This window comes from Hylobates moloch, unplaced genomic scaffold, assembly GCF_009828535.3.
Source record: "Hylobates moloch isolate HMO894 unplaced genomic scaffold, HMol_V3 SCAFFOLD_3, whole genome shotgun sequence".
Lineage (NCBI taxonomy): Eukaryota > Metazoa > Chordata > Mammalia > Primates > Hylobatidae > Hylobates > Hylobates moloch.
In genome coordinates this window covers 5,497,612-5,515,823 of record NW_026652278.1, presented here as the reverse complement: position 1 = coordinate 5,515,823, position 18,212 = coordinate 5,497,612, and the positions used below count along the sequence as shown (strand labels likewise).

Below are 18,212 nucleotides of genomic sequence, written 5' to 3'. Positions count from 1 at the left end.
TAAGCATTTAATAAAAGCTAGCTATGGGCTGGGCACGGTGGCTCACGCCTGTAATCCCAGCACTTTGGGAGGCCAAGGCAGGTGGATCATTTGAGATCAGGGGTTCAAGACCAGCCTGGCCAACATGGTGAAACCCTGTCTCTACTAAAAATACAAAAATTAGCCGGGTGGTAATGGCACACACCTGTAATCCCAGCTACTTGGGAGGCTGAGGCAGGAGAATCGCTTGAGCCTGGGAGGTGGAGGTTGCAGTGAGCCAAGATTGCGCCACTGCACTCCAGCCTCCATGACAGAGTGAGACCCTGTCTCAAAAAATAAAAATAAAAATAAATAAAAGCTAGCTGTGGTTATCACTGCTACTCTTATTATGATCATCATCACAGAATCATGGCAACTGTTTCCAACTTTTAAGGAAGGCGTTTAACTGAATTGTAACATATATGCTGGTACTATAGTGGGTATCAAAAGGAGTTCCCTTTACTAGCAGTAATCCAATTTTTCACTTAAAAAAACTATATTAATATTTGACATCTAGGGCGGGTGCGGTGGCTCACACCTGTAATCCCAGCACTTTGGGAGGCCGAGGTGGGAGGATCACCTGAGGCCAGGAGTTCAAGACCAGCCTGGCCAACATGGTGAAACTTTGTATCTGCTAAAAATAGAAAAATAAGCTGAGTGTGGTGGCGGGCACCTGTAATCCCAGCAACTTGAGAGGCTGAGGCATGAGAATTGCTTAAACCTGGGAGGCCAAGGTTGCAGTGAGCCAAGATTGCACCACTGCACTCCAGCCTGGGTGAAAGAGCAAGACTCTGTCTCAAAAAATAAAAGAAAAATTGACATCCAAAAAAATGAGTCAAGTCTTTTTTCCTGTTAAGCTGGATTAGGAAGGGTCTCTTGAGTGGAGTCACCCGTTCCCATGTTTTCCTTTCCGTTTTGTTTGTCTTTAACAATAGATTTGTGAAAATAACGCTGTAGTTCATATCAGTGATCCAATATGACCAAAGTTCCTTCAACTGGAGAATGCTTGCAACTCTGTGGGTCTCTCACATAGTATTTAATGCAATGAAATTTCAGAATTAAGAATTTATAAAAGACGTATCATTAAGGTTTAAATATTTTCTCCAGACTCTTTGAGGTCTTATATTGTTATACCTAAGGGTATTCACTCGTAAGTACAATTAAATGATTCTGTAACTTGACTATTTCACTTTGGTTCATGGAAATACCCAAGGAATAAAAGAAGACAAAATCAACATGTGACTATTCAGCCACTGTGAGTTTCAATTTCGAAATGTACTTAGGCTTCCCTTCACTCGCTTGTTCTTCTTTAGTAATCTCTGTTTCCTCCTCTGTCACTTTTAAGTAGTGTGATTTTTTCTCTTCTGACTCATTTGTGTTTCTTGATGTTGATTTGAATGGCTACCATGACAGGAAAAAAAAAATCTGTTCGTTTTAAAATAAAGTTCAGGGTTCTGACAGGCAGGGGGACCTCTCCAAGCTTGATTCTGGCTGCATCCGCTGGGGTGATGTTTCCAGCAGGGCAGAAGCTATATGCCCCGGGCTGGCCTTCAGAATCCCAGAAAGAAGTGAGAAGCCTGGTGGGCAATGCACATACAAAATTAAAACCTTCTAAGACATGTGATTCCTATTTCCCTTCTTCATCATATACTTGGGTTTTTTATGAGCACCAATGGATTCCACGGGTTTCTATCCAAGCCACAGTGACAAATTATTCTCCTGGTGACTGAATTAGAAGTTGACAGTAAGTTGGAAGAATGCCTTTGGATCTGACATGACAAACAGATTAATCCTTCATTTGTTTCCATTTCCAGTCCTCCCTCCCCCCGGGAAAGTTTCCGCATTCTTTCAAGAAGTGCCTCCTAAAAGAGCCTAGTAGGTAATCCTTTGTCACAGAGCAAAGGCATGGGCGTTAATCAGTCACAGTTTCCCCTAAGAGGAAATGGGAACACAGATTTCCTATATAAACTCATGTCTCTTCACCGTGTTCACAGCAGACCCAGTTCAGAGTTGGAATTCTTCTAGAAATCCTTTCTCAGCTGTCAGGGAAACATGGATTCTCCAAGGCCAGGCTGGTTTCCCAGCGTCTTCCCAGGAAGACAAGAGGTAACGGGGAGCTCAGAGGGGCCTTTCTTGTCTCTTTGGTTTTATGTCATGGTTGCTTCTAATATAATTTCTAAAGTACGTGAAAATCAGGCTAAAGAATATTACCAGGAAGGCGTCGTTAAATGAAAATTTGGCAAGCCTCTTAGTTACCTTTATCCAGCTCTGTGCAGGAAATCTGGGATCTATGCTTCAGGAAACCATTTCCAGTCCACCACGCCTCGGTCGATAGGGCACTGGGGATGGCACAGAGGCATTGTCTGTTTGGGCCTGGTGGGTTGTCAGACAGCCAAGAATCCAAGGTGAGGTTCACCTTTTTAGAAAAACAGTCCCTAACAATTGCTGGGGACATAGGCCGGCTCAATGACATGGGAAAATCCCACCCACTGTAAATTAGACATTTTCCATCTTTGCAATCAAAACTCCCCTCTTCATTTTTCTTAACAACTAGATTTGTGAAGCGGCATTTTAATTAACAGTGACACTCAGAGCAAGCGTGAGGGACCTGGACTGCGGGCCAGTGAGCTGGTCTTCAAGGAGCTTGTCTTCAGGCTCCTGAGGCCAGGGCCGGCACTCCGTGTGTAAGGGTTTCCTGCCTGTGCAGTTCATGTTGCAGAAACAGATGATATTGTCGGCTGCAGGTGCTTGCCAACTGCCTAAGGGGTGGCATCATTCATATTAGGAGAAGGAAGACAAGCAATGTATAAACGCTTTTGGGTGTGTAAGTTACAGAGATTTCCCGACCCAGCGGTGCATCAGGACGAGGTCTGGTGCCAGATGCAAGGGCCATGAGTAGACCAGTCCTACCTGATACAGGAACTCACCCTCAACTGCAGCTCCATCCCCTGGGGGCGGCCCCCTGTAGATTGAGCAACAGGAAAGGGGATTACATTCTGCTCAGAAATGACCATTTGCAGTGACTCTTTTTTTTTTTTTTTAAACTGAGTCTCTCTCTATCATTCAGGCTGGAGTTCACTGGCACAACCTCGGCTCACTGCAAACTCTGCCTCCCAGGTTCAAGTGATTCTCCTGCCTCCACCTCCTGAGTAGCTGGGATTACAGGCACCTGTCACCATGCCCAGCTAATTTTTCTGTTTTTAGTAGAGATGGGTTTTGCCATATTGGCCAGGCTGGTCTTGAACTCCTGACCTCAGGTGATCCACCCACCTCGGTCTCCCAAAGTGCTGGGATTACAGGCATGAGCCACCTTACCTGGCCTGCGGTGACTTTTTAAAGCTGCTTATACACATGAACATAAAGATGGAAACAACAGACACAGGGAACTCCAAAAGGGAGGAGGGAGGGAGGAGAGCAAGGCTTGAAAAACTATCTATTGGGTACTATGTTCTCTACTGGGGCGATAGGTTCAACAGAAGCTCAAAGCCCAGCGTTATGCAATGTACCCATGTAACAAACCTGCACACATACTCTCGAATCTACAATAACATTTTTTAAAACTGCTTATTATGTTGCAGAGTTTGGTAAAAATTATTTAAAATGGTAAGAAAGGAAGGATCTCTGTGGAACTATTGAACAAAAACATGTCATATAATAGATTTTCTGAGTAGCTTTTCTCCTTGTTTTGAATAGAAATGAGCATAAGCAAAAAAAACGAAAACTGGATTTGTGTTTATTTTATGATGAGGGCTGATTGAGTTCTAACAACTTTAAAAAAATATGTTGATAGTATTTAACTGATTTCAAACAACTCTACCAAGATTCATCTGCTATCAGAAATGGTGCAAATTTCATGTTCAAGTGCTATAACATATACATATAGATAGCTTCTTAAAGCTATATATATTTTGCACATACATATTATATATTTAAAGCTATCATGTTGCCGTGTTGCTGCTGAGAAATGAATTTTTTTAAATCTCATGTTTGTGGAAATTATTATTTAGAAAAACAGGATTTGCTCTATTTCCTGTTTTTCCAGATAACTTACATGCCTTATGCTTAAACAAAAATTGCATTTCTGATAGGACACATACATATAGAGCACTTATTTACAAAGCATGCTCAAACTCATGACCTCAAGTGGGCCCCCTAAACACGCAGAGGCAGCAATCCAGGTGTGCCTCCTCACCTCTCCCTTAAAGAGGGGAAAACAGAAACCCAGGCAGGCTGGATAAGTGAGTTGTAGGACAGTGGAAAGGAAGTGCCAGTCCCCTGCAGTGCTCTCTCAGACTGAAACGGTGCTCCTCTCCAACTGAAAAAAACAGTCAGCTCTCATTACCACCACCAAAGGTGAAGTTCAGACCTGCCAAAAGAAAAACTTTTCCATTATGAAAAATATTATTTGACAGTTATGCAAGTGACAGAAAACATTAACAAATAAGAACATACCCTGTGGATTCTGCAAACAATTTGCTGGTTGATAATTATATTTTGGAACAGTTTTATGATCACTTGAGTTGACCTTGGCCAGAGTTCCCAATTATTTCTGCATGTTATCTGCTGACCAAATCCAGCTTTCTAATCTCTTTTCACACACTTGGCACGTTTCCTTTCAGCAGAGCCAATAATTTGTTCATTCGCTCACTGAGGGTTTATCGGGTTTATCAGGTATCTCTTGCAAGTTCATAATTGTGCAAGATATTGAAAAATGAAGTGGTTGATTCTAGTTCTAATTTCAGGAAATATTGCTTAGAGAGTCAATGTTTGAGTCCTTTCTCTACTAAGTATAAATGTGTGTTTTGCCCAGGAGCCTAGCAAAATGATTGATTAGAAAGATTTTCGTTCTGGAAAGTTGAATGACCCCTGTAATCTCAGCACTTTGGGAGGCTGAGGCAGTTGGATCACTTGAGGTCAGGAGTTCGAGAGCAGCCTGGTCAGTATGGTGAAACCTCGTCTCCACTAAAAATACAAAAATTAGCCAGGCATGGTGACACGTGCCTGTAATCTCAGCTACTGAGGAGGCAGAGGTAGGAGAATCGCTTGAACCCAGGAAGCGGAGGTTGCAGTGAGCCGAGACTGCGCCCTTGCACTCCAGCCTGGGTGACAGAGCATGACTCCATCTCAAAAAAAAAAAAGAAAGAAAGAAAAGGAAAGAAAGCAGAGTGACTTAGACTTGTCACTTCATCACTCTGAGTCACACCTTCTTGGTCTAAAACATAAAGGGCTGGGTGAGAATTGTTTAAAGACATCTTTATGCTCTAGGGTGGTGGTGGTCTGGATTTGGAGTTAGCAACAGAAATCCCCGGAAAGTAACTACTGCAGGTGTCAGCCATGACTAGGACCAGCCGCACTCATCCCCTTGTCTTGCAGGATGTGTCTGCATGTTTTGGGGTGAATGTTTTGTCATCTTCCTATGAGAAATCAGCACTGGCCTGGGGGGCTTCCTCCTCCTGCCTCACTCATTTGTTTTTGCTCTCTCACTGCGCTCCAAAAGAAGCGAGAACATTTTTTTAAAAAGCATTTTATTAATGGAAAATTTTTATTTGAAATATGGTCATTTCCTTTTTATAATGTTGCTTCTATTCAGGAAGGAAAAGCTGAGAATCCGTGGGCTTTAATTTTAAAACTCAAACAAAATGTTAGTTAATAAAACAAAGGTATTTTTCCCACTGTTCTGAGGGCCGTCTGGCAAATGGTTCTGGGGGCCGCGTGATGGTTTATGTCACTAGAAGAAGTGATTCACTGGGAAGGTGCACCACTTCATCTCGTCAGAAACCATGGAAACCCCCGATATCACTCTGTTCCCCTCTTGGGGGAGTTCTCAACAGAAGACACACTGGAAAGTGGATGTCACTGGGATGAAGTTAGAAATCCCAAAAGTAGACTATTTGAGCAAGATCGGATTCAAAGGCATCACTATTTTCAAAACCTGTTTTTGGCTTCCTTCCCATCTGAAGCCAACACCGACATGCTGTTATGCTGTTTCCCGTTGTGGGCGGATTGACTTAATTTTTAATGAGTGATTCACTACCCACGGCTGTATGTTTTCCGCCTGCTGAGCTGAGAATTAAGTCATTTTCCTTTAAAAAATTCTTTCTGATACCAACTGAGTAATGTGGTTCTCAGTGTTTGAGACAAGGAGACATGTTAATATCACTTAAGAGAAGGCGTTTCACCTGACCTAGGCTCCTAAGAGACGGCCATCGTGACGCCATCATGACTGGAATGCTCTCGAGAAAAGGAGCCTGTCTCATTCAGCTTTCGAAAACACTTCCTTCTATGAAAACATTTTCCAAAGTTGTGCAATTTCTTGAAACATTTTCTGAGGGTAATACAAAGCCAATCCATTTGGGAAGTCACGTGGCAGGTTTCCTAATGGGAAGCCTGGTAATATCGTGTGTTTCCCTACAGTGTTTGCAGGGTCTCACCCCGTCCACTCTGACGACTCCGACTGGCCTCTGTCCGTCCAGCAGGGATCTGGCAATCCTTTCTGATCCATAATCTTTATTAAAATAGCACCAGAGGTACTTGTGGCCACCAGAGCTATTTAGCTCCTGTCTTGGGCCCTACCCCTTACCAAACTGTTCCCTCTCCTGGGCCCCTCAACACCACTCCTTCAGGATGACTCTGAAGCACAGGCCGCCCTATCTTTACAATGAGTCCCTCCTGCCTGGCCGGAGCACAGACCAGTGAGCCCACCGGGTGAGCAGTTGAAGCTCATCCCTGTGCCCAGCACCTCGGGGCCCCCAGGATCAGATTTTACCCAGTAGAACCCAAGAACCTACAGGATGGGAAACACAGCTAGCAAAGAGGCGGCAGGAGGGGTGCAAATCAGACAGGTGAGAAAGGGAGGCTGGAGGGGCAGGTGGAACATTCAGGAGTCAGTCGTGGGGAAAACAACACGACCGGAAAAGGAGCAGAGGTGGGGCCTGCGAGGCTTAGTTGCCAAGTGTCTGTGCTAAGCAACCACGTGGGGGTCAGCAGGTCACCCCTCTTTTAAGGACATCCGTCTCCCTGGCTGCCCAGTGGAGCGACCTCTGCAAGGCTCAAGGGTTCTCGCCATTCAGGTTGGGCCCTCAGAAGAAACTGAAAAGTTCTAGCACAAAATTCATGGCACACTGAAAATACAAGGGGTGGCAGCTGGGGGTCTCTTTCCTTTGCGGATGATCTGCTCTTAACCCAGCATCTTGGGCCTCGGCTCAGGGCTTCCTGAAGCCGAGCTTTCCTGGAGAGGAGGCCCCCTGTACCGGGCAGCTGCTCCCCAGCGCTCCTGGGCCTAGGGGCACTCAGGAAACACCCGGGTACCCTCAGGGCCAGACCACAGGCCTGGAGCCGCTCCTTTGCTGACGCACCTGCATCAGAAAGCCAGACACCTGCTCTAGAAACCTAGGTACCAGGTCTAAAATCCAAATACGGCATCAGGAGCCCAAATACCTGGTTAGAATCCAAGTCCCCAGGCAGAAAACTAAATATCATGCAACAAATCCAAATACCTCTTCAGAAACCCAAATATGTGGTCAGAAAGCCAAGTACGTGCCCAGGCATTTGTAATAACTGTGTAAGTGGGAGTCTTCATTTTTCTCCAGAACATGTAGCCCCTTTCTGAAATTCATCATAAAGCTAAAAAAATAATAATTGCTTTATTTCAGTGAGGCTGTAGTGCATTTTTTTAATGTGTCTGCTGTAAATATCGCAGTGTGCCTGGGATATTTGAAAAAGTTTGAAGTTGCCCCTGGTCACAGAATCTAGGGTCCTGATTGAAAATGAGCAGAGGGTTGTGGAAATAGACTCACTGAAATTGCGTATTCAGGTCTATGAAAGACAGAGAACTACATCGGGGTGTTTCAGCAACCTGGGGGCTCCTCTTCTAAGTTTCTTAAATCCCCAGGAAAGGGTTTTCTTCGAGGACGTGGCTAAAAGGAAATGAACTACTAATCTTGAGACATGAAAAGTCAAGTTCAGAGAACGGCCTGACGGTTCGAGCGATCATGGAGTGCATATTTTCTGTAGCTCCCATTTTCTACTTTATCCATAATTTATATGACGTGTGACACATAACTTGAAGCTAATGCGTGGTGGGGCCACCGCAGATGGACAGAAAACAGTCGATGTGGAAGCCGTGCCTCACTATCACAGATGGGGGTGGGGGGCTAGGGTCTCATCTCCTGGAGGGGGCGAGGGAGCCCATTGTCCTGGGATCCCCAGGGCTTACCCAGCGTGCACCGGGTCTCAGGAACTGCGTTGCTGATGGATGTGTGAATGAGTGGACGAACAGGCGTGGAGGATGGGGGAGTAGGGATAAGACAGTTGTATCTTTGCATTCTTCACAGAGCCTGGGGCAGCACTTAGCACAAACAGGGCTGGCTACTTAAAACCCAGGGTCACTCGTTCAAAAGGCAGGAAAAAAAGCTTTTTTCCTTTCTTCGTGTTCTCTCTCTGGACCTTTCATGGTGTTTTGTGTGTGTGTGTGTGTGTGTGTTACCTTCTATTTAATGTCACATTCCCCCAGGCACTAGGATACTCTCACTGCCTTCAACTGGGCAGGAAGAGGGTGCGCATCCAGCCCCCATTCTCCCTGTTGAGGAGTGGGGGGAGTCTCAGTTGCTGGTCGGGGCAGGAAGTGGACAGTCAAGAACCCAGCGGGGTGGAGCAGAAGGTGGGCCCAGTGTGAGTTGAGGGGCCATACCCCGGCACATGTCCCATTGCCCCACCAGAGTTCCCTCACAAAACACAAGTTCAGAGATAAAATTCTTATGACAGATATAGGTAGCAGTTACAGAGCATTAAACCCCAAGCATGAGGGGCTCTCTTCTAAGTGAGGGCCTGAGCACTGCTCTGCTCTTGTGTCCCCGAAGCCCACCCTGAGTATGAGAAGTGAGGGTCAGAGCCCTGCAGCGTCCTGCCCATGGTGACTTGCGAAGGACTTTCTTTTCCAGGGGAGCACAGCCAGAGCTCTCTTCTCTGATTCCATCATTAGTTTCTGGAAAGGCCTTACCTGCCCACCCTGTCTGATGCTACCTATACAACTTCCAGCCCCAAGTTACTTTCTGTACCTCCGTTTTACTTTATATTGTCATTAAAGCACTTACCAGTATTTGGAACTGTGGTATTTACCCATTCTCTCACCCGCAAGAACGCAGGCCCCATAGGATAGGGATCCTGTCCCTCTGTTCCCTCGCACAAGTGCTGGCATGAGAGAGGCACTCAGTGAATTTTAGGTGCATGAATGAATAGTCCTTACATGACTTTATATCCTTTTAGGACCAAGCGGGATATAAATAAATAAATTAAGTCAACTAACACCTCCAAGTGTCTCAGTCAATTTTCAGTGATTTTTCTCTGTCCAACACCAGACTGGCTTCAGTGATTTCTTTCACTGATGTGGCCACATTTGTTTTGCTTTATTTTGTGGCCATGCAGCCCAATGTCTCAGGGGCTGTTGGTCCTCCTGAATCCCCGCTGGAACGCAGGGGAGAGCCTCATTCCAGGTCTGCACTGGCCCCAAACTGGGCCAAGACTGCACATTTCAGTTCACTCCGGGTTTCTGATAGCAGTTCTCTCCCCAACCCCCCATCCCCAGAATTCCTAAGAGCTAAGGGATGTGCCCACCAATCCAAGCCACCTACTAGCATTGAACTTCTGTGTCTTGAAAAGGGATTTGGTTTTGAACCAGTCACTGGGAAATGCGTTCTAAGGTGAGGCCTTCCCAGTCAATAAACCTGTAGGTGTCGCCCACCAAAAAAAGTAAATCTGACCTCAGCCCAGTCCCATGGTGATGCCTATTCCATCAGGGCAGAGGGGCAGCAGCTGGCAAGAGAGGCTCAACCCCCACCACTCCTGAGAGCCAGGAGGCCCCGGCTTTCAAACTCAGGCTTCACAGATCCACACATCTTTGTTCTCAGAGAAGAGAACCCAAAGTGTGTCTCCCAGTGAGTTCTGAGGATGAGGGAATTAGGAAGGGCACCATGTCCGCTTGTGAGATAAACCGACCCACCTGGTTCCACATAGTGGGAGGTGGCTCAAGTGTCAAGTGGCCCATGCCATCTGGTCTTCTTGGTTTTCTTCCAGCCTCTTCCCTGGAGATGGTTATGTGCTTTGCTTCTTACTAAACATATCCAGAGGCCAAGGCAAGCTAGGAGGAGAAGTGGGATCTGGATCAGCAGATCCAGAATAGCACTGCAAAATTACCCAGCTGGGGCTTAGCTGACTGTCCAGACCCTGACGGTGGGGTTTAGAATTGGATAGCATCCAAGCCTTTCTGTGATTTCATCAGCACCATCACGCAATAGGTTGTTTGAACACCGATATGAAAACCTGTTTTCCAACGATGCTGCAACATTTGATTAATTCTTCTGTATGGGATAGCAAGATGGCTAAAGCAAGCATTGCTTGCAGTTGTGATGAATTTGCCGAGTGTCAGAGGAAAATTGTCAGGCCACAAACTAATCATTCTTAGGTGCCTCATTTAGCATTCTGTCCATGTTTATACCAACTCTACACGAGCGCACACACACACAAAATATTCCACCTTGAGCTAAATGGATTTGACCTCTATTTGTAAAGTGTGCATTAGCGTGAAATGGAGGGGGGCTTTCTTTGAGGGTTCAGCAAGCCATCTAGCCTACATGCTCTTGTCTTAGATGCCAGCCTTGGTCTTAAAGAGCCTAGTTTCTAAGGGAAAATTCATGTCATGGACATCTTGTTTCCAGGATTCAGTGTGATTCACTTTTCATTTCAGGATGATGTTGAGTCTCCTGTGTTATTCCCAGTGTGGACGTGGAGCAGTGACTGATGTCTAATTATTTGGAAGGGAGAGAGCTTCTCTAAGAAGGACATGCAATGTCGGAAGCTTCCGTTGCTTGGCAACACGTAACTTTACCTATGTTAAACTGCCAAAGGCAGTTTAAAGGGCTAAAGACGCCCATTCAGGCAATAGTAGATTACAAGGAAGATCTCGAAACCTGCCCCATCAAAATCACTTTCCACCATAGAAATAAACACCTAAGAGAGGGTCTGGGATGTGAGTGGTTGCATGTTGCACACCAGCAAACAGGGTGAGAAAGAAGGCAGTAGTGCCATTTTTCTGCAATCATACTGTGTACATGCCCTGTTAAAGTTGATTCGAATTGCTCATTCCTTACAATAAAACCTCCAACCAGAGACTCCCCTTCAGAATGTATGCCCCTGCAGCTTCCCCCATTTTTATGACTGTGGCACCTCACTGGAACCCATGCCAGCCCCTTCCCATCCAGCTAGTATGCCTCCCGGCGTTCAGCTTCAGCCTCCAGCCTTGTGTCATGTCAGCAGCTGAGCTCATGAAAACTCTTCTATCCAATGAAGGAGGAGGCTGAGAGGTGCACCAGTGGCTGGATCCAGGCACATGCAGGCTCCAAGTTCACAGAAACAGAGCCTTCATGTCCCGGCTGTCGGGAGTTCCTGTGAATGTTGCAACTCTCATTTCTTTTTGAAGTGGGTGTGTAAGAAGCCTGTCTGTTCATTGTGGCAGCCTGAGTTTTGGAGGCCCCACAACATTCTTTCCTACGTGGAAAGAGTTTTCTTTTTAATTCAGAAACAACAAACCTTCTCAGTCTCAAACCAGGCCAATCTTACAGTGTCATGGCAAAAAAAAAAAGAAAAAAGAAAAAAAGAAAGAAAAAGAAGAAATTAAAACATGCAAAGCAAAAAACAAATAGAAAACAAAGAACACAGTGCAACAGTCAAAATCATGTTAACTTAATGAATTTGGGCCAAACTTAGAGTTAACATTTCCTTGAAGTTTGACTTCCATAAATCACCTGTCTTTTTCAAACAGCAGCCTCTGAAGTACAATCCAGCTTATTTCTCCCCTTTTGATCAATGCTCTTCCCGGGAATCATACCCAGCTCTTAAGAGCATTTGTAATGAAAGCTAAAGACAGCTGACCACTAACTGGCCCTGAACACCCAGGTACACTCTGAGTTTGCCCACAAGGAAAAGTTATGGAGTCCACATGCTCCAAAGGGGACCCCATGTTCAAGGTAATCTCCCAAGTCCCTCTGCTGCTGCTGGCTGTGAGGCATCAATATCCTCCCACAACCTGGACTCAGGGGCTGCAGCCTCAGAGGACCAGCATCGTGGAGTTCAAGTTCAGTTCAGCACTTGAATAGTACATCCTTCAGGAAACCAGGGCACCGAAGACTGAAAAGCAGAATCAATAACATTCATGTATATTTTAAAGCCAGAGTTCACAAATTAGAGACCTTAGGAATTAATATAAGTACATGCACATGTATTTGTGGCTATGTGTACTAGTTACAAATAAGAGACAAGAAAGGAGATATACAAATAGGAGAACGAAGCATATTCAAAAATGAATATGGCAAAAGTTCAAATGGATGTGAACTAACAACAAAAAATATATAGTTTCTCGTTTCGAGGCATATTACTTCTGCTTTTTCAAAACCATTTCTCAAGTTATTGATAATAATATGAATTCTGTCCTTAAATTGCTTAATGAAGGAGAGTAAATTAATGTATTTTAAGATGATCTTTCTGTTTTTAAGTCCCGCTGCTTCCATCACATTTACACCGGCACACACGGACACTTCCATCTGTCCCCATTCGTCATCACTGTGAGATGAAGCTAAGAGTTCGATTCACTAAGTTTTATATAGCCAGTACCATGTGAAACACATGACTTGATTGAAATGTGTGGTGTGACTGCAATGGGAAGCAGTCGAACACGCAGCAGCAATACTGCACCATCACCATGACAACCAGTGGAAATAATGGCCCCCTTTGGGAATAAAAGAGATCTCAAATCCTGTTGCAGTCAGTAGCGCTGGCTGTCTGCAGTAGAGATGGTTTTCAATGATTGTTTCAGAAATTCCTTATCAACAGAAAATGAACGAGAAGGGGAGTTTTCAGAAAATAAATGGATTTGCAGACAACTAACGTCATCATCGAAGTCACCAAAGAAAGCAAAGCAGAGATTGGGGAAGCTGAGGCTGAAGTAGCAAGGGCATTCCACCCAGGCTGCTATTCCAGTCGCTGTGAAAGCCTGGTCGCTGTCTTTGCCATGCAGAACACATCTCTGGGAATGCTGTCGATCTGTGCCTCCATCTTTTAAAGGCTTTCCATTTCTGTCTGGATTTTTTCTTTATGGGAGGCAGAAATAATAGTGAATTGAATGAAATGGAGTATACAAGTGTCTAGCACAGTCCTTGGCACATAGAAAGTGCTCTGTAAACAGTACTTCACATCAAATTCTTGGGACAAATGAAAGTGAGTGCCTGGCGCTGCACATAGGAAGTGTAATCGTCTTTTAAAGGAAAAGACGTGGCAGCAAACCATCCTCCCGACGTGACGTGCTGCGTTGGTGCTTTTACGTCCCTGGTCCTTCTGAAAGACGCAAAATTGTGTTGGAGCTACTGGTGCACCTTTGTAAGGCCTGCACTGATGACTGCGCCACTGGGAAGGGCACTTCTTTATGAAGTCGTCATATTCTCAGGGAGACTGGTCAACACATAGAATGTGAAAAAAAGAAGCTATGTGAAAAAAAACTCCCCCTTGTCACAGACAAGGAGAACTTGGTGAGGCTGGGCAGCTGCAGGAGCCTCGGTTTTTCAGATAACAGAACAGCATAGAACTTGAGCGTCCGTTTCCCTTTTCGTTTTAGGAAGTGCTGTAGAAGAGGGCAAAGAGATCTTTCATATGAGAAGGGATTTCTGCAAAGCAGCATCGTGCCTGAAATAGCATAGTTCTTTACGCTGAGAGAGAGGGAAATGGGAATTTGGTGTTCAACGGGTTTAAACTTCCAGTTACAAGAGATGAACAAGTCTGAAAGCTCTGTCGTGCCACATCATGCCTGTAGTCACCGAGACTGCGTTGTACACTTGTTTGTTGAAAGGGTAAATCTCATGTTAAATGTTGTTACTACAATTAAAAAAAAAAAAAAAAGCCCTAGACTGTATTTGCGGAAAGGCACTAACCATACATGTGCTCAAAAGCCCTTTCAAGTTTTCTTCACTTCATGTTGTAGTTCAATTTAGTTTTGCTTTGCAAGGATCCTCAGAAAGTGTATCATCAGCAATGACTTTTATTTTAAAACTCAATGTGAACCACGGGGGGAAATCATGATCGACGTTGTTCTTTGTCGTTTCTTCCTCCCTGTGGGCTGTGAATCCAACTCGCCCTGGGAGCAGGGTGCTCTCGCCTTCTGTTCCTCGCTGAGCTCAGTGCACAGAAGCATTCTGCTTACCCAGCTGGGACTGCTGACTGCGCCATCGAGCACACGGGTTGCACTGTTCTCAGCAGCTACACTGGATTATATGCCACCTTTCTTACTGACTGATTATGAACTTAAAAAAAAATTCACTCTGCTGCTGTGAATTATACATTTATTTTTAAACATTTATTTCAACTCGAGATGAGCGGTCTCTCCTGTAAATTTCTCCCTGCTGGATCTTTGCTCTGGTTTCTGATGACATAGTGTGAGTGCCGGCAGCCGCGAGCCTCAGAAGGAAAATTACAAAGGGAATACCCAGTAAATAATGTACTGCCTTTCGCATCAGTAGCCTGCTTGGAAATGTTCAAATTATCAGCCCAGGAGACTCCAGTGCTGTGGACATGGGTCTGAACGAATTGATCACCCAGGGGCTACTGAGAACGCGGTGCTCTGTAAGTATCCATGGATGCACAGCACAGACGCGGAAAGGGATCCCCAGAATGTTCCTTCTGTTGCTGGTTTAGATTGTGAGGAAAAAATGCATTTTCCGTGAGTCTTTAATTTAGTATTAAATATTGTTACTGGTTGATAATTTAGGAACGTCACAGCAGTTCTATTCCTTGTCAACTCTGCTTGAGCCTCTCTCCCGGTTTCTAAAATGTAACATCCATTAGTTGGTGGGGTAACAATTTGGTTCAAATGATTTTCTGCCTGTTTTATGTCTTCTACTTCATTAAATTGATACTTAATGTATAAGTAATCTCTCTTTCACCTGAAATAAAAGAGCTAAATTTTCTTTAAGCAAACAGAACACCCTTAGAATTTTGGACCCGCACCCTTCAACTAACATGAAAATGTTAGAGACATTTTGGGAAATATTTTATATGGAAGCTGACTAACCAATGATTTGAAATGTCACAACACAAAATTGGAGGGGAGATTTTCTCTAGCTGCGTTTCTTTTCTCTGTCTCTCTTTTTTCAGAGGCATACTGCTTATAGTTTAAGACCATATCCTATTGAATGAATAGCCTAAGTTCCTAGAGACTGTATATTTGATAAATGCTCAAATTGTTTTTAAATTGCTAATGCTCCCCTGTGGGTAAGCTCAGATATATTATAGCTCACCTATGAATTGGTTTTGATACTTATGATGAGAACAGACTTCCTGCTGAGAATAAATATTAGATTTCATTCTATGTGGCACTTTGTTTAAATCAGTTTATCCCCGAACCTTGGTTTCTTTCCTACAAAGTGAAGGAGGCCCTATGGGCTCTTGCACTGCACTCAGAGGCAGAGTTGTCCCTGGCAACGTAAGAATTCCACCAAGCCTCGCTCACTTGGGCAGCTGCCCAGAAGTGCTCAGCAGTGTTCAGACACCTCATGTCTCAGTAGGTGACCGTGCCCACGGACAGGAAGCTGCCACTCCAGGGCCGTGCTCTCTCCCGTTCAGAGTCATGGATACTAGGAGAGTCTTTATGCATCTGAACTCTGCATGTTACCATCATGAGTGGCTACAGTTCACTTTCAACATTTGCTGTATTTTGTTCACACTAAGAGAGAATATTTGACTATTTCATATTAGAGAAGCTAGGCTAAAACAACTAATCATGTTTCACCTATAATGTGAAAGGGCTTCCATTACCTTCTAATCAACTTACGTTCCATCGCAGTTACTCTGTGTGCAGAGAGATCTGAGTGTGTGTGTGTGTGTGCGTGTGTGTGTGTGTGTGTGTACTATGTGTGTGACATCACATGGAAACCGGGGAAGGAATGCATTTATAGAAGTGGGAAATTCTCAGGAAGTCTTCAGCTTTGGATCTGCTTTCACACTGAGCACTTGGTGTCAGTGTGCTGCAGAAAGGCTGATAGTAAGTAAAGTGTGGGCACAGCTAGGGTGCCGGAACTTTCCTTGCATAGTATTTTATCCCAGTCACGCACTGAAGGATTCTGGACATTTTGTCAGACCCCCATTTTAATGGAGAATTATATCCCTCCACTCCTGGAATTGCTTCCTCGGGGCTGTTCAGTGCTGCTGTGTGGTTCAGTGGCCTGTCCTCGTCCCCAAAAGTGCCTCCTACTTCAAAACCCCCGGCCAACCCCCATCCCAGTGCACAGGCAGGGGCTGACAGGTGCTCAGGTCCCCTGTTCCCTGAGGAAACTCCTCATAGAGGCAAATTAAGGATTATGCCCTCCCTTTTCTGACCTAGGGGTCTCCCATGGGATGGTGACATGTTCTGGGAGATAAGGTACGGGAAAGTTCTCAGTATCAGGAGCACAGGATGCTGTGGAAGCCAGCCACACGTTAGCTGGGCCAACGTAAGAGAGCACGCTGTCATCTGGAGTAAGGGGCATTGGAAACATCACCGGGGCCCTATGGGTTGAGAAGGCTGTGGGCTCACCTGGTTTCTCCTCTCTCCTATCCCTCATCAGTAAACCCCATGACCCTTTGGCAGTAGCAGGGGAGATAGCAGTGTTCCCTCTCGCCTGATCTTTGCAGGCTGGAGGGCTGTTCTGTTGCTGGCTCTGCTCGTACTTGGTAGAGCACAGCCACTGCCTCGGGAGCACAGATCCAGGCTGTGCCGAGGCAGGACTGTGAGCCCCAGTCATGGGGACCCCCGGGGCAGCCACGGTCTCAGCCATTGCCCCCGCTGACAGCCAGAGCCTACATGTCTGTGGAGGGAAGAGCGAAGCTGTCAGCATGAGTATGTGCTTGTTCAGCTGACCCTGGACTGCTCCTGCCTGTTTATTTCTGGCTGTGACCTCAGGGTGCTGAGGGCATCGAGGGGGAACAAGGCTATCAGGAGGAAGTGGGCGAGGGCAAAATTATTTCCAGGGAGTTTGTATAAATGTGGTCATTTGCAGGGGAGCTGCCTAGGGAGGGGGCAGGGAAGACACTGCTGTTCAGGTGGAAGTCAGTAGTGGGGAGCACCCTCTATCTAATTCCAGGGGCCCTACCAATCAGAACAGGTGCCAAGGAAGGAAGATGCAACAGTGCATAGGTTGGCAGGAAAAGTCAGTGATACCAGAAGGGTGGATACAGGAAGGGCCAGGTCCTGCTCCTGGCTGCTGGAGCCCTGTGTGGCACATGGCACAGGCTCAGGCAGCCATGTCTGAATGGCTGAAAATGATCTGATCTGATGAATGATGCAATATCAATTGGCTTTGCAATGATTGGGAGTCATATGTCTTTTTTTTTTTTTTTTTTTTTTGAGACAGGGTCTTGCTATGTCCCCCAGGCTGGAGTGCAGTGGTGCGATCACGGCTCTTGACCTCCTGGGCTTAAGCAATCTTCCTACCTCAGCCTCTCACGTAGCTGGGACCACAGGCGTGCACCACCATACCAGACTAATTATTTTTATTTTTTATAAAGATGGGGTCTCACTTTGTCACCCAGGCGAGTCTTGAACTCCTGGCTCAAGTGATCCTCCTGCCTTGGCTTCCCAAGATGCTGGGATTACAGGCATGAGCCATCGTGCCCGGCCTGGAGTCATATGTCTTATGGATGCTGGGTTTTGTGCCTTTGCAGATGTGCATGCACAAATATACCACTTACAGTCCCGAAGAGCAGAGTGGGCTGTGGCTCAGACACCGGGTTCAAATCCTGGCTTCTCACTTCCTTCCTGACCTCGGCAGGTGACTTAACTGCTGTAAGGTAGTATCTTCCTCGTTGGTGAGGAGAGACATAGCTGAGATGATTCTTATAAACCACTCAGCACACGCCTGCACACGAGTGGGCCCCATACAGTGTAGCTGCTGCTGTTGCGACTGTTTCCTTCTCTGTGTTTTCCTAATCACACTGGGTGGTTGTCATTTTTTATTTCATTGGGAAAAAAAAAATTTAAGTCAGCTGTACTTTGGGAAAAGAGATGTTAAAAAATGTTTTCCAATACATTAAAAATATTAGTCGTGTTGATTCTTTTAGAATCACGCTGTATAACTCTTACTTTAAAACTATACTCTGTTACATTCATCCTGGTAATAGTG

General features: G+C 45.4%; 1 protein-coding gene across 3 annotated transcripts in view; it reads left to right on the top strand.

Annotated features, from left to right (window-relative positions):
• Positions 1–18,212, top strand: part of PTPRE (protein tyrosine phosphatase receptor type E) — a 176,566-nt gene that overhangs the window by 78,640 nt on the left and 79,714 nt on the right. Inside the window, exon 1 of one of the 3 annotated variants that reach the window (XM_032175160.2) lies at positions 14,233–14,679. The exons of the other annotated variants lie outside the window; for them this stretch is intronic. The gene's annotated coding sequence lies outside the window, so the exon portion shown is untranslated. Of the gene's footprint in view, positions 1–14,232; positions 14,680–18,212 lie in introns of those variants that run through there. 3 annotated transcript variants of the gene reach the window in all.